A 16228-nucleotide genomic window follows, 5' to 3' on the forward strand; every position below is an offset into this window, starting at 1 on the left:
GGCCTATTTAGTTTAATATATACTACGTATGGACTACCTTGTAATTTAGAAGACGGTGTTAGGAAATTTAAAGATACCTTGCCATCGGCAAGTGTTACCGCAACCCAAGTAATTCGATTGTAATACTGTTTAGTTAAAATTTTCTAAAAGTATTCCAAATTTTCTAAAATTAGCCGAAAGTTTTCTTCCTGGTGGGTTCACTGTTTTTTTTTCAGTGTAGGGATATAATAAGTTTGCCATTCTGGTTGTAACATATCGAAATATTGATTTTCGTCTATATAAAGAACATACATTCTTGATATATGCCCTGTTCCAAAGATTTGGTCTTTACTAACGATATTGGTATTGATTCGGAGCCAAAGAAGCGAAGAATTGAACTAAGGATACATTTAAAACAAAGTTCTCTTTTAATTTTGAGTTTTGCGTACTTGGTTCTAGGAAACAAATTTTAATCTATTCGTTTTCCAAAGGAAGTGTAAGAAAAATTTTTTCAAATTTGGTTTAGATTTAAATATATGTATATGGGAATATAAACCTTTATATATAACTGTTAACAAATTTGAAGGATTTGAGATGATATCGAATATTTTGGTCTATAAAGTGGCGAAATTACAGTATATTCGGTCCTGCTTGTTTTCTTTTATACAAATTAATTTGGTAGTTTGGTATGTCTGGGGATCAAGAAATTTAAAGATGAGCCTAGTCGTATATAATTAAAATAAAATTTTGGTTATAATGGATTTTATATATGAAGTTCATTTGTCGTTTATTTTTCCATATGTTCGGTTTTTCGACCAAAACTCTAAATTAAAAGTGCTACAACATATATGAGGACAATTCCGGAATTTGACGACGTTAATCGAAACGACGTAAACCGAATTGAAAATTGCTCATATTTACTCCTAAGTCCATTTAATTTTGTATGTATGTGCGTGTACACAATAAAAACAACTTCAAAAATAAAGGTAAACGTCAAAAGAAAACTTTGCTTGTCTAAAATTTCATTCCTCTTCTCTTCTTTCGGTGCACTTCGACAATTGCATTATATATGCAATATCAATCAGAATTCGACGAATTTTCGGTAAGAATTTCAGAAATAAATGTTTCGATGTCATCATCGTTGGTACTTCCGAGTATTTCACTTATGGAAGGCGTTTCTGATAAAGTTGGCAAACAAATCGACGACGTAAATCCTTGAAAATTGGATAGAAGAAAAAAATTTGACGACGTAAATCAAAACAACATAAACCGAAGCGACATAAATCGAGGGATTGCTGTATTTAATTCAACTCTTTTTATACCTTGGGTGGAAACTGTTAAAGCATTTCGACATTTAATTGATTCAAAAAAGTAAACGGAAAAGTATAGTTTTCCGGCAAAATTTTGAAGCAGAATTTTCAAATTAAATTGGGCACGTTTGTCTCTTCTGTAATGCGAACAATATTATATTTGTATTTGTTTTTAATTGAAGGAGAATCGACCCACGTTCCACACGTCCTATATATTCCTAAAAATTTCACAGGAATCAGCTGTGATTTGTATTATATATGGATTTTTTTTGTAACAGAAATAAAAATTTTTATAACAAAAATTTTGTTCTGCTGACAAAAGAAATTAAACAAAAAAAAACTGCAACAAAAGAACAACGTTTGCGATAGCCGTTTTCCAAAGTTTTTTTTTTTTTTATGTAATACCAAGCGTAATATATGAGACTAAAGCATGACAATGGTGCGACAACGATGCATTCTACTATCCCTATTGACAATTATTGCATGCAACATGCATTTAACCGCAATTAGTACATTTATTGGGCCAAGTATTAAGTAACGTAGCAAAATAGTAGCAGGGCTTGAAATTTTTAACTTGAAACAAATAAACCATATGGGTGGTGGTGGTAAACATAACATTTTTTGAGAAACACAGTGGTTTATAGGTAACTAATAACCGGATCTAATTTCTTTGCTTTTTGTACAGAAGAAAATTGCACGAAACATTTACCAAGTTAAATCTTAATTGAATTTCAAAAAATATTAAATTAAAATTTTAATTGATTCAATAAATCTTTTAACTGTAACAAAAATTAATAGTATAAACTATTTTTTAGCTGGATCAATTAATCTTTTAATTGACTCTCAATTAATTTTTTAATTGATACTATTATTTCTGTGATTGAAGACTTTTCAATTAAAAATTAATTGAATCAACTAATTTCGTGATTGAAAACAAATCTGAAGCAATTTTAAGGAAACTTCGAAAAAGTTTATTTATGATTTATCGCTCGATATATATGTATTAGAAGGTTAGGAAAATTAGAGTCATTTTTACAACTTTTCGACTAAGTAGTGGCGATTTTACAAGGAAAATGTTGGTATTTTGACCATTTTTGTCGAAATCAGAAAAACATATATATGGGAGCTATATCTAAATCTGAACCAAATTTGGCACGCATAGCTACAATGCCAATTCTACTCCCTGTGCAAAATTTCAACCAAATTGGGGTAAAACTCTTGCTTCTGGGACCGTATTAGTCCATATCGGGCGAAAGATATATATGGGAGCTATATCTAAATCTGAACCGATTTCAACAAAATTTGGCACACTTGACTATAGTACTAATTGTTCTTCTTGTGCAAAATTTTAAGTAAATTAGGGTACAACTCTGTTTTCGGGAGCCATATAAGTCCATATCGGGCGAAATATATATATGGGAGCTATATCTAAATCTGAACCGATTTGTTCCAAAATCAATAGGGATCTATTCTGAGCCAAAACACATACTGGTGCCAAATTTGAAGTCGATTGGACTAAAACTGCGACCTAGACTTTGATTACAAAAATGTGTTCACGGACAGACGGACATCGCTATATCGACTCAAGAGCGCACTCTGAGCATTTTTGCCAAAGACACCATGTGTCTCGCTCGTCTACTTCTGGGTGTTGCAAACATATGCACTAACTTATAATACCCTGTTCCACAGTGTGGAGCAGGGTATAAAAATTTAGATTAAATTCCTATATAAGCAAATTCAGTTCGTAATCGGTATATATAGAGGAGTCTATAAAAAAATACGAACCGATATGATCAATTTTAACATGCTAATTGGAATTGAAATTTTGGGACCGATTCATATGTGGACTACACATATTTATGGACCAATATGAATGGATTTTTGCATGGTTATTAGAGGCCATATACTAACACTACATACCACATTTATACTGGATCGGATGAAAATTGCTCCTCCAAGAGGCTCCTCAGCCAAATCTGAGGATTGGTTTATATGGGGGCTATATATAATTATGGAGCGATATGGACCAATATTTGCATAGGTGTTAGAAACCGTATAGTTTCACCACATACAAAATTTCATCTGGGTCGGTTTATATGGAGGAAATTAGCGTGATTTCAACAGATGGACGGACGGACATTGCCAGATCGACTCAGAATTTCACCACGACCCAGAGTATATATAATTTTTGTGGTCTGAAACCAATATTTCGACGTGTTACAAATGGGACGACAAAGTTAATATACCCCCCCCCCCCCCCCCTTCCTGTGGTGGTGGGTATAAAAACACATCCAACTTGAAAAAACACTCCACCAAAAAAGCGTCGCTTAACAAGTAGTGAAAATGCTCTTTTGGATCCGGAAGTGGTGCACAATTAAGGCAGAAGCGATGAACTTAACATGGGCTTGTCATAGGATGGATGTCCACCATTTCAACAGCCATTGCAATTCATTGTTTTAGGTGTGAATTAAAAATCTTTGTGATATTTTGCCAAATGGATAATTTTAACAACTTTTTGTAATTTATAATGCATTCAAAGGCTTGTCTGAAACGTTTGCACTCAAATATTTCCGAAAATTAGCAATTTCCTAGAATGGATTTAGCATTTTTTAAACAAAATGTAAATAATTTGTACCATTTTATTAATTCTTTCTCTGTTTTTCGGCATATTTAAAACAAAACACTTAAACTTACCCATTAAAAATAAACTGGTAGAATTTTTTTCTACCAGTTTATGCGCTATTCAAACATAATATGTTTGAATAATACAAACAATATTTTGTTTGGACCAATGCCGAAAATATATATGCTTGAAGCAAAATGTGTTTGGAGTATATGTTACAGAAGCGATTTTTTTTGAGGTTGTAGTTAAAATAAAGATCAAGTTTGGGAGGGAAGTGCTTTTAAAGTTGTGCCTGTATAACGACTTCTAATTTTTTTTGCTGGGAAGCTATTATGAAATATACTGTCCTGTAAAAATTACATTCAATAATTTCAGATCACATGAATTAAGATATTTTTATTGTCATCGTGTAATCTGAAGTTTTTATCTCATTCACTATGAGAGATATAACTTAAAAAAATATGTCAATGGAGACCAGTGTTCTCTTCTCGCTTGAATTCCATAAACTGCATGTAATGAGCAGTTTTAGCAGCAAACAACTACCAAACGTAATTATAGGCAAAAGTCTGAATGTCCCTGCAAATTGAGCTCCTTCTACGACACTACATTTAGCATTGCATTTACCTTGGATAATTTTCAAGAATTTTGTTTCGTTTTTTTGGTAATACATCATATGTTGTTGCTTGATCAATGTTATCGTTGAAAATCGCTCACTGTTTTAGTTTATTTAGCTTCTGCTGGGGAAATAGTAGAAATATAGTTCAGAAAATGAACATACGAACAGTGGAACAGACAGACAGATGGAGAAATGAGAGGAAAAAATTCTGCTAGAGGCTGTTTCGCATGCAAACGGAACTTGACAGGTTTTTTAAATGGTGACGTTTATTTGAGAAGTGGTCAGTTTGCTTTGAGCTTTTAGAGCACAAAATTGCACAAATGTTTCTTCGATGTGACTTAAAACAATGGTAAGGCAACACCAGCACACCACGTTGGCAATAACATGCGACATTGCTATAGGAATGGTTTATCTACCTCAATGTACAATTAATACCTTGGAAATGGAACTGAATACACAAGAATGAATATTAGAGTCCCAGCAAAAAAATTTCCTCCAAAGATGTTCTTCATTTTAACTACTCAGGAAGTTCTTTTAATTAAATTTTTTAGAACTCGGTTTATTCATATTTTTAAACGGTAATTTTAACTTTTTTGTCTCAAATAGGTTAAAAAGTGAGTAAGGATTAATAAAATGGTACAAATTATTTAAATTTTGTCAAAAAAAAAAAAATGCTTAATCCAATCTAAAAAAATTGCGAATTTTTGGAAATATCTGAGGTCAAAGGTTTCGAACAAAGGTTAGAATGCATTAAAAATCATAAAAAAATATTTGTTCGGCAACATATCACAATTTTTTTAATTTACGTTCAAAACACTGAATTCGGATCACACCTTAAGAAGTGAAGTACATTCAGTGCAACGGCTGTGGAAATGGAGAACATCCGTCGTATGACAAGCCCATGTTAAATTCATCGCCTCTGCGCCAATTTTGCACCACTTCCGGATCCAAAGAGCACATTTTTGGCTACTTTTTTGGCGACGCTTTTTTTGCTGGGGTATCCTACAACTAACTCCGATTGTGGGGATTGTAATAACAATCAAAAAGTGGACATTTCTATTTTTTTAATTTTGGAAAAGACGACTTTCGACTTTTTTAAATGTTGGAGAAATCTATTTCCGATTTAAAAAAATTTTGAACCGAAGGTTTTGAATTTTCCTTATTATACCCTGCGCCACACTGTGGAACAGGGTATTATAAGTTAGTGCATATGTTTGCAACACCCAGAAGGAGACGAGACACATGGTGTCTTTGGCAAAAATGCTCAGGGTAGGCTCCTGAATCGATATAGCCATGTCCGTCTGTCCGTGAACACATTTTTGTAATCAAAGTCTAGGTCGCAGTTTTAGTCCAATCGACTTCAAATTTGGCACAAGTATGTATTTTGGCTCAGAATAGATCCCTATTGATTTTGGAAGAAATCGGTTCAGATTTAGATATAGCTCCCATATATATCTTTCGCCCGATATGGACTAATACGGTCCCAGAAGCCAGAGTTTTACCCCAATTTGGTTGAAATTTTGCACAGGGAATAGAATTAGCATTGTAGCTATGCGTGCCAAATTTGGTTGAAATCGGTTCAGATTTAGATATAGCTCCCATATATAGCTTTCGCCCGATTTACACTCATATGACCACAGAGGCCAATTTTTTGCTCCGATTTAGTTGACAATTTGCACAGGGAGTAGAGTTGGCATTGTATTTATGCGCGTCAAATTTGGTTGAAATCGGTTCAGATTTAGATATATCTCCCATATATAGCTTTCGCCCGATTTACACTCATATGACTACAGAGGTCAATTTTTTACTCTGATATAGTTGAAATTTTGCACAGGGAGTAGAATTGCCATAGTAGCTATGCGTGCCAAATTTGGTTGAAATCGGTTCATATTTAGATATAGCTCCCATATATAGCTTTCGCCCGATTTACACTCATATGACTACACCCAAAAAAAAAATTCTGATTCAATCACGAAATTAATTGATCCAATTAATTTTTTATTTGAAATGTCTTCAATCACGAAAATGATAGTATCAATCACAGTTTTAATTGGGCATAGAAAAAATTCTTGATTAAAAAAATAATTGATGTCATTAGCAATTTTCAATTAATTTTTTAATTGATTCAATTAAAAATTTAATTGATTTTGAATGCAAACCCCAATTAATTTTTTATTTAAAAAGGTAACCATTTTCAATTACTTTCTGAATTGGCTTAGAGTTTTTATTTGGATTAAGAAATGTTCATCACTTTTTTAAACTGACTTAGTCTTCCGAATTTGATAAAAACATTAATTGTATCAATTAATTTTTTAATTAAAAATTTTAAAATTTTCAATCATTGACTTAATTAACTTAATGTTTCTATCTTTATTAGAAAGTTAATTGTATCAATTAATTTATTAATTAAAAAAACATTCTACTTCAATTAACTTTTTAATTGGAAATATTTTGGTGATATTTTTTTCTGTGTACAGAGGCAAATTTTTAACTCCGATTTAGTTGAAATTTTGAACAGGCAGTAGAATTAGCATTTTAGCTATACGTGCCAAATTTGGTTGAAATCGGTTCAGATTTAGATATAGCTCCCATATATATGTTTTTCTGATTTCGACAAAAATTGTCAAAATACCAACATTTTCCTTGTAAAATCGCCACTGCTTAGTTGAAAAGTCGAGCGATAAATAATAAATAAACTTTTGCAAAGTTTCCTTAAAATTGCTTCAGATTTAAATGTTTCCCATATTTGTTTATAAACATTGTGTTTCCCCCTAGCGCATTAGCCGACTTAATTTGAAGTCTATACACCCTCACAAAAAATCGCTTCTGTAACATATACTCCCAAACATATTTTGCTTCAAGCATATACATTTTTAGGTATTGCCCAAACATTTATATGTTTGATCTCTTCCAATATATAATATGTTTGAAAGCATATTGGTCTAAACAATATATGTTTGGGTAGTCTAAGTTCCAAACATTTTGTATTTTTGCATCCAAACTCAATAATGTTGTCTTCCAAAAAACAATATGTTATTATGTGAACATATAATATGTTTGGAAGCATTTTGCACCCAAAAATATTATATGCTTAAAAAAAATTCTCCCAAACAATATTGTGCTCAAAATTTTATTTATTTATTTATATATTTACAATCAAAATGAATTATGAAAATAAACAGGTAATATATGTGCTAACAACATAGATTTTCGACCTGAATGCTCAAAATTTTGTTTCTGCCTAATTGTATATTCCCTCACATCTTTCTAACTTCCACGAGATTTTTTAGTTCTTAGCACCTTTTTCTGTAATACAAACATTGTAGAAGAAATTATTCAATTTTTTTATTTTAATTTTACATTTTGCCGGACGGGGATTCGAACAGCGGACCACACAGTTTGTAAGGATCAAAGAAGTAGCTGATCAATTGCCCAATGGAAAATAAAATATTAATTTTGTAATAACAAGCAACAACCACCAACTTAATTCAATATCGCTCCCTGTTAAATAGCGCTCCAAGCCACTAAACACATATATGTTTATAGGCTATTTCTAAATTAATATATGTTTGCATCCAAGCATATTATATTTACAAACATTGTATGTCCCAAACATAATATGTTCTAACATATTAACATATATGTCCCAAACATGTTATGCTAGTTTATGAACATTATATGCTTGCACTCAAAAATATTCTGTTTACAAATTTGTGTTCCAAACACATAATGTTTATAGCCAAACATATGAAAAACAGTCTTTTTCATCCGTGTAGATTATAAATTTTGTTCAGATGGAGTCAGATTTAAATGTATGTATTTGGGACAAACCTTTATATAGCCCCCAACACATTTGACGGATGTGATATGGTATCGAAAATTTAGATCTACAAAGTGGTGCAGGGTATAATATAGTCGGCCCCGCCCGACTCTAGACTTTCCTTACTTGTTTATAGCTTAGTTTTTTGCTCTGGAAGACTCTACCTAGATCAGGAAATATTTGCAAGTTCCAGATCGTTTGAGTAGACCCAAGTTTGGATGACACTAGATGCTACATGACATTAGGGACATCGGTACCTGTTTTAATTTTTTTTTAATTGACGGACGTTACTATTACAATTTCCATTGAAAAAATCTGGGTTTTTGTTAATACTTTTGAGCTACATGTGTACAAAAAGATGGTATTCTTTCCAAACAGACGAAGAAAAAAAGAAGAAAATTTTTTCTTCTTTGTCATTGAATATTGAAATTCCAGATGAAGGAACATCCTAATGTACAGTAGTGAGAATCCATCACTATGCCTTGACTAAAACAAAACCTAAGTGTTCTGTTTGAAATTCGTTAATGTTCTGTTTATGTTGAACCCTTTTATTAAATGTGGCTACGCTCAATTAAATTTATTGTTTGTCATTTAGATAAAATGCCATTTATATCCATAGGCAATATGGCTAGAAAAGAACATACGTAATATTTGCATTTATAAACTTAATACTGTTTCCATTTGTTTTCTCAGGTTTCCTATCAATTTCTTTTAATTATTGATAAATGCTACGAGTCCTTATAATTTTCCATTTTTTTCCCTGTGTTTAACGTTGGCAAGTCGAGAAAACAAATACACATATTTAAAAAAAAAAAAAAGGAAATTTGCAAGGTCAATTCATCTTAAGTTTATAGCAAGAAAATCAATTAATTGCAGACAATTTTCCCCAATGTGATTTTAATTATTTTTCGCTTACTCTAAAAACATAAACTCAAAATGAGAAACAGTTTTACACTTTTAACATAGTTAAATATTTCTTAAACAAAACTACATTTATTTTACCTCTTTTTAGTGTAAAAAATGTACATTCATATAGAACTAGCTGAACTCGGCCCGCTACGATGTGCCTTCCTAATTTTGTTAACTGAGAGACTATTTGTTAAAAATATCGCATTTCTAAGGAACATTTTGGATTAAGTAAGTCAACCCTATCCTGTTGGTTCTAACAGTTAAAGATTTTTTTAAAGAATTAGGCATGGGATGGCATCTTACTGGCTCAAAAACATGAAGTGTACCGTTTTAGTAAATTTACTTTCGTCTGTTAAAGTCGTATGTCTTTAAGTTTAGGAAAATTTTCTTTAAAGTAACGAAAAAAATTTTTCGATTTAAAGAAATTGTCCTTATTGTCCATAAAGTATATATATTCTGGGTCGTGGTGAAATTCTGAGTCGATCTGAGCATGTCCGTCCGTCCGTCCGCCCGTCTGTTGAAATCACGCTAACTTCCGAACGAAACAAGCTATCGACTTGAAACTTGGCACAAGTAGTTGTTATTGATGTAGGTGAGATGGTATTGCAAATGGGCCATATCGGTCCACTTTTACGTATAGCCCCCATATAAACGGACCCCAAATTTGGCTTGCAATTGCTCTAAGAGAAGCAAATTTCATCCGATCCGGCTGAAATTTGGTACATGGAGTCAGCATATGATATCGGTTCATAATTATGGTTGCCACTCGAGCTAAAAATAATCGACCAAAATTTTATTTTGATAGAAAACATTGTCAAAATTTTATTTCTATAGAAAATTTTGTCAACATTTTATTTCTATAGAAACTTTTGTCAAAATTTTATTTCTATAGAAAATTGTGTCAAAATTTTATTTCTGCATTGTTGTTGTTTTTTATTGCAGCTTAAAACCATACATTGACTAAACTACAAGTGTAGCTTAACCAACAGAGGAAAATAATGTTTGTCAAATTTATTTGGGCCCTATAGACTGCAAGATGGTTGGATGGACGCACGTTTCGGAATTACCACATTCCTCATCAGCATCCTCTACTTGCAGCAAAACTATCAACCAATTATCAGAATAAATTCAGGCAGTTTATTAAACCCAACAAAAACCCAACAAAAACCACACTTGAACCCTCCGAAAAAAGGTTTTACATTGATAGCCGGCTTATGCCGAAATAAATTCGAAACAAACATATCTCTTTTCCTATGCCACTGTCAAATCATCGATTTGAATTCAGTTGGCTGGGTTTATTTTGAGCGTGCCTAGGAAAAGAGATATGTTTGTTTATCACAATGGACTGAATAGTCTAAGTGAGCCTGAATCTTAATCGGGCTGCCACTTTAACCTTTGCTGCAAGTAGAGGATGCTGATGAGGAATGTGGTAATTCCGAAACGTGCGTCCATCCAACCATCTTGCAGTCTGTAGGGCTTTGCCCAAATAAATTTGACAAACATTCTTTTCCTCTGTTGGTTAAGCTACACTTGTAGTTTAGTCAATGTATGGTTTTAAGCTGCAATAAAAAACAACAACAATGCTTAAAGAACAAAACCAACAATAACAAAACAAAACGAATGGAAAATTTTATTTCTATAGAAAATTTAGTCAAAATTTTATTTCTATAGAAAATTTTGTCAAAATTTTATTTCTATAGAATTTTTTTTTCCAAATTTTATTTCTATAGAATTTTTTTTCCAAATTTTACTTCTATAGAAAATGTTGTCAAAATTTTATTTCTATAGAAACTTTAAACTTAATTATATACATATTTAATCGGCCTTTTTATACCCACCACCATAGAATGGTGACGGGGGTATAATAAGTTTGTCATTCCGTTTGTAACGCATCGAAATATCGATTTCCGACTATATAAAGTATATATATTCTTGATCAGGGAGAAATTCTAAGACGATATAACGATGTCCGTCTGTCCGTCTGTCTGTCTGTCTGTCTGTCTGTCTGTTGTAATCACGCTACAGTCTTCAATAATGAAGCAATCGTGCTGAAATTTTGCACAAACTCGTCTTTTGTCTGCAGGCAGGTCAAGTTCGAAGATGGGCTGTATCGGTCCAGGTTTTGATATAGTGCCCATATAAACCGACCTCCCGATTTGGGGTCTTGGGCTTATAGAAACCGTAGTTTTTATCCAATTTGCCTGAAATTTGAAATCTGGAGGTATTTTGTGACCGTAAAGAGGTGTGCCAAAAATGGTGAGTATCGGTCCACGTTTTGGCATAGCCCCCATATAGACCGATCTCCCGATTTTACTTCTTGGGCTTATAGAAACCGCAGTTTTTATTCAATTTACCTGAAATTGGAAATCTAGAGGTATTGTAGGACCACAAATACGTGTGCCAAAAATTGTGAGTATCGGTCCATATTTTGGTATAGCCCCCATATAAACCGATCTCCCGATTTTACTTCTTGGGCTTATAGAAACCGCAGTTTTTATTCAATTTACCTGAAATTGGAAATCTAGAGATATTGTAGGACCACAAATACGTGTGCCAAAAATTGTGAGCATCGGTCCATATTTTGGTATAGCCCCCATATAAACCGATCTCCCGATTTTACTTCTTTGGCTTATAGAAATCGCAGTTTTTATTCAATTTACCGGAAATTGGAAAGCTAGAGGTATTGTAGGACCACAAATACGTGTGCCAAAAATTGTGAGTATCGGTCCATGTTTTGGTATGTTCCCCATATAAAACGACCTCCCGATTTGGGGTCTTGGGCTTCTAGAAACCTTATTTTTTATCCAATTTGTCTGAAATTGGAAATCTAGAGGTATTTTAGGACCATAAAGAGGTGTGCCGAAAATGGTGAGTATCGGTCCATATTTTGGTATAGCCCCCATATAGACCGATTTCCCGATTTTACTTCTTGGGCTTCTAGAATCCGAAGTTTTTATCCTATTTGCCTGAAATTGGAAATCTAGAGGTATTTTCGGCTCATAAAGAGGTGTGCCGAAAACGGTGAGTATCGGTCAATATTTTAGTATAGCCCCCATAAGAACGATCTCCCGATTTAACTCCTTGGGTTTCTAGAAACCGTAGTTTTTATCTGATTTGCCTGAAATTGTAAATATTCTGGTATTTTAGGCTCACAAAAACGTGTATCGGATTAGGTTTTTATAGGTCCATTTGGTAATGCCACCATATAGACCGACTTCACTTCTTGAGGGTGTAGAAGGCGCACTGATGATGAAAATTGCTTGAAACTCAATGTAAAATTTCCAGATTTTACTTCTACAGATTTAAGATTTCAAATCAAGACGTTATTTTATAATTTTCTTGCACACTTACAAGAGATGTTAATGATTCCTCTAAAACTCAAACAAAAATGGTTCTTATAAATCCAGAATCTGATATAGTCCTCATGGATGAAATCTTTAAATTTATCTTCGGGAAGTGTCCTCAAGTCCTCAAGCCCTCCTGAAATTTCAAAGGAAACCCTAATATTTGGTTCATGGTGGTGGGTATTTAAGATTCGGCCCGGCCGAACTTACTGCTGTATATACTTGTTTAGTTTAATATATACCACGTATGGACTATGTGGTATATATTACGGTGTTAGGAAGTTTTAAGATACCTTGCCATCGGCAAGTGTTACCGCAACCCGAGTAATTCGATTGTGGATGACAGTCTTCGGTAGAAGTTTCTACGTAATCCATGGTGGAGGGTATATAAGCTTCGGCCTGGCCGAACTTACGGCCATATATAATTGTGTACTTTGAAGTACCTGTTATAATTTGGATTTTTTAAACTAGCATTTGGTGTACACTCAAAAAAAGTTTTTTTGGATTCACAAATTTTGACTTCCCCTCAAGGATTTTTGTATTGATTCCGAATTAAAGTTGCGGCTTTTTCAAAATAAAGACATTTTTTATTTTTTAATTTGAAGTATCCATTATAATTTAGAGTTTTAAACTAGCATTTACATACACGGGAATAGCTTTATTAATATATCGCAAAAAGATAATGCAAATTCCATAAATGAGATATATATCATAATTTTAATTTTATTGGTCCTAGATTTAAAGCTACATAGGCCCCTAGAAAAAGGTCTTTATTTTAAAGAAGTTGAATCTTTGGCTTGGAATCAATACCAAAATCATTAAGGGAAGGTCAAACTCTTTGGATCCAAGTAAACGTTTTTTGAGTGTGTGTGGTAACCTTGAGGAGAATAAAAAATAAACCGCAGAATTCGTTTGAAGAGTAAGACCTGGGAAAGTTCCTTTACTGGCACACAAAACGTAAGTATATCTTCTTCCTCCTGTGTGAAGTCCATTGGGAGTTTTTTACACTCAAAAAAAAAGTGAATCCTCTATTTCACTAAAGCTCATTTAACTTTATTTTAGTTCTTGGAACTATTATGTTTGCTTCCTTTACTTTTACAATTTTTTGCGTACGTTAGTAAATGAACTAAAAAAGCATACAGACTTACTAAATTCGTTCTTCTAATAAAATAGTTCATTATTTCTTTAAATTTGTAAATTTTACTAAAAATGCGCCCATCTTGAACTTCGTATGACACTAATGACATTTTTGCAATTTTGAACTCTAATTTTTTCCTTCAAACAACAATTTTTTTTAACAAGTGAAAAAAATTAATTAGTCTAATAAATTTTCTTGAATTTGTCGAAAAATATTTACTTATTTTTGTAATATCGGTATGATGTCAGCGTTTGTAATACTAATTAGTTAAAATTTTCTACAATATTATATAAATAATATTAATTTTCTTACATTAACCAAAAAATTAAGTTCTTACACGGTAGAAAAAATGCGGTTTGTGGCCATTACCGTTTGGTATTAATAAATTGATTCACGTTACCTTTTAATTTTGGTACTACTTTGTATCAAATCATTTACATCCGGTATTATTGTGGTATTAACTATCACAACGCCGTAACACATGATATGCAGACGGTGCGATCAATTGTAATTGGTCGCCTTGGTAGTTTAGTTTTTTTTTTATGCGGCCTGTAAATAACAATAACAGGTTGGCTGATAAGTCCCCGGTCTGACACATAGATGGCGTCGCTAGTATTAAAGCATGGAGCTACTTTTGTTATTGTGAAAAAAATGGAAAAAAAAGGAATTTCGTGTTTTGATAAAATACTGTTTTCTGAAGGGAAAAAATACGGTGGAAGCAAAAACTTAGCTTTATAATGAGTTTCCGGACTCTGCCCCAGGGAAATTAACAATAATTGATTGGTATGCAAAATTCAAGCGTGGTGAAATGAGCACGGAGGACGGTGAACGCAGTGGACGCTCGAAAGAGGTGGTTACCGACGAAAACATCAAAAAATCCACAAAATGATTTTGAATGACCGTAAAATGAAGTTGATCGAGATAGCAGAGGCCTTAAAGATATCAAAGGAACGTGTTGGTAATATCATTCATCAATATTTGGATATGCGGAAGCTCTGTGCAAAATGGGTGCCGCGCGAGCTCACATTTGACCAAAAATAACAACGTGTTGATGATTCTGAGCGGTGTTTGCAGCTGTTAACTCGTAATAAACTCGAGTTTTTCCGTCGATATGTGACAATGCATGAAACGTGGCTGCATCACTACACTCCTGAGTCCAATCGAAGTCGGCTGAGTGGACAGCGACCGGTGAACCGTCTCCGAAGCGTGGAAAGACTCAAAAGTCCGCTGGCAAAGTAATGGCCTCTGGTTTTTGGGATGCGCATGGAAAAATTTTTATCGATTGTCTTGAGAAGGGAAAAACCATCAACTGTGACTATTATATGGCGTTATTGGAGCGTTTGAAGGTCGAAATCGCGGCAAAACGGCCCCATACGAAGAACAAAAAAGTGTTGTTCCACCAAGACAACGCACTGTGCCACAAGTCATTGAGAACGATGGCAAAAATTCATGAATTGGGCTTCGAATTGCTTCCCCACCCACCGTATTCACCAGATCTGGTCCCCAGCGACTTTTTCTTGTTCTCAGACCTCAAAAGGATGCTCGCAGGGAAAATTTGGCTGCAATGAAGAGGTGATCGCCGAAACTGAGGCCTATTTAGAGGCAAAACCGAAGGAGTACTACCAAAATGGTATCAAAAAATTGGAAGGTCGTTATAATCGTTGTATCGCTCTTGAAGAGAACTATGTTGAATAATAAAAACGAATTTTGACAACAAAATGTGTTTTTCTTTGTTAGACCGGGGACTTATCAGCCAACCTGTTAAGCATTAAATGGATGCGACAACCATGTCCAAACATGTTTTTGTCTGTGCGTGTATACCTAAAAAATCAGACAAAGGGGAGAGTAGGACCTCTCCTTTGTCCCGACCAGATATAATATGAAATCAGGTTCACTATTTTCACCACATGATGACCCTGAACGTTCTTTTAAAATTTCAAGTAAATCGGCTGAGCTGTTTCCGAACTTATCCGGAACAAACATACAAATAAGCATAACTTGGATTTTATATACATAAATATATATTATTGCTCAGGAAAAAAATTCTAAGACGGTTTATCTATGTACCTCTCTTCGATTATTTGTCTGTATGTTATAATCACGCTACAGGCTTTAATAATGGAGCTTTCACCTCGGAATTCGTCACAGATTCGTTTTATTATGCAAGTTATTCGCTATATAGCTTCCATATAAACTGACCGCGCCATTTTGTTTCTTGAGAAAAATTGGAATTCTATACGTATATGTAGGAACCGCCATTTGTATGCGATTTGCCTAGAAATCTAGAAGTATTTCAAGTCCACAAATAGCTGCGCCAAATATTGTACGTATCGGACCAAGTTTTGGTATAGCCCCTATATGGATCGATTTCACTTCCAGAGCTTTTATACGTCGCAATTTTTCTCCAATTCCACTTTAAATTAGGTACCTGATATTTACTTAACTTGTTCAATACTGCAAAACATTACCCTTTTACGATAAAAGTCATC

Source organism: Haematobia irritans, chromosome 3 (genome assembly GCF_050003625.1).
Source record: "Haematobia irritans isolate KBUSLIRL chromosome 3, ASM5000362v1, whole genome shotgun sequence".
Taxonomy (NCBI): Eukaryota; Metazoa; Arthropoda; class Insecta; order Diptera; family Muscidae; genus Haematobia; species Haematobia irritans.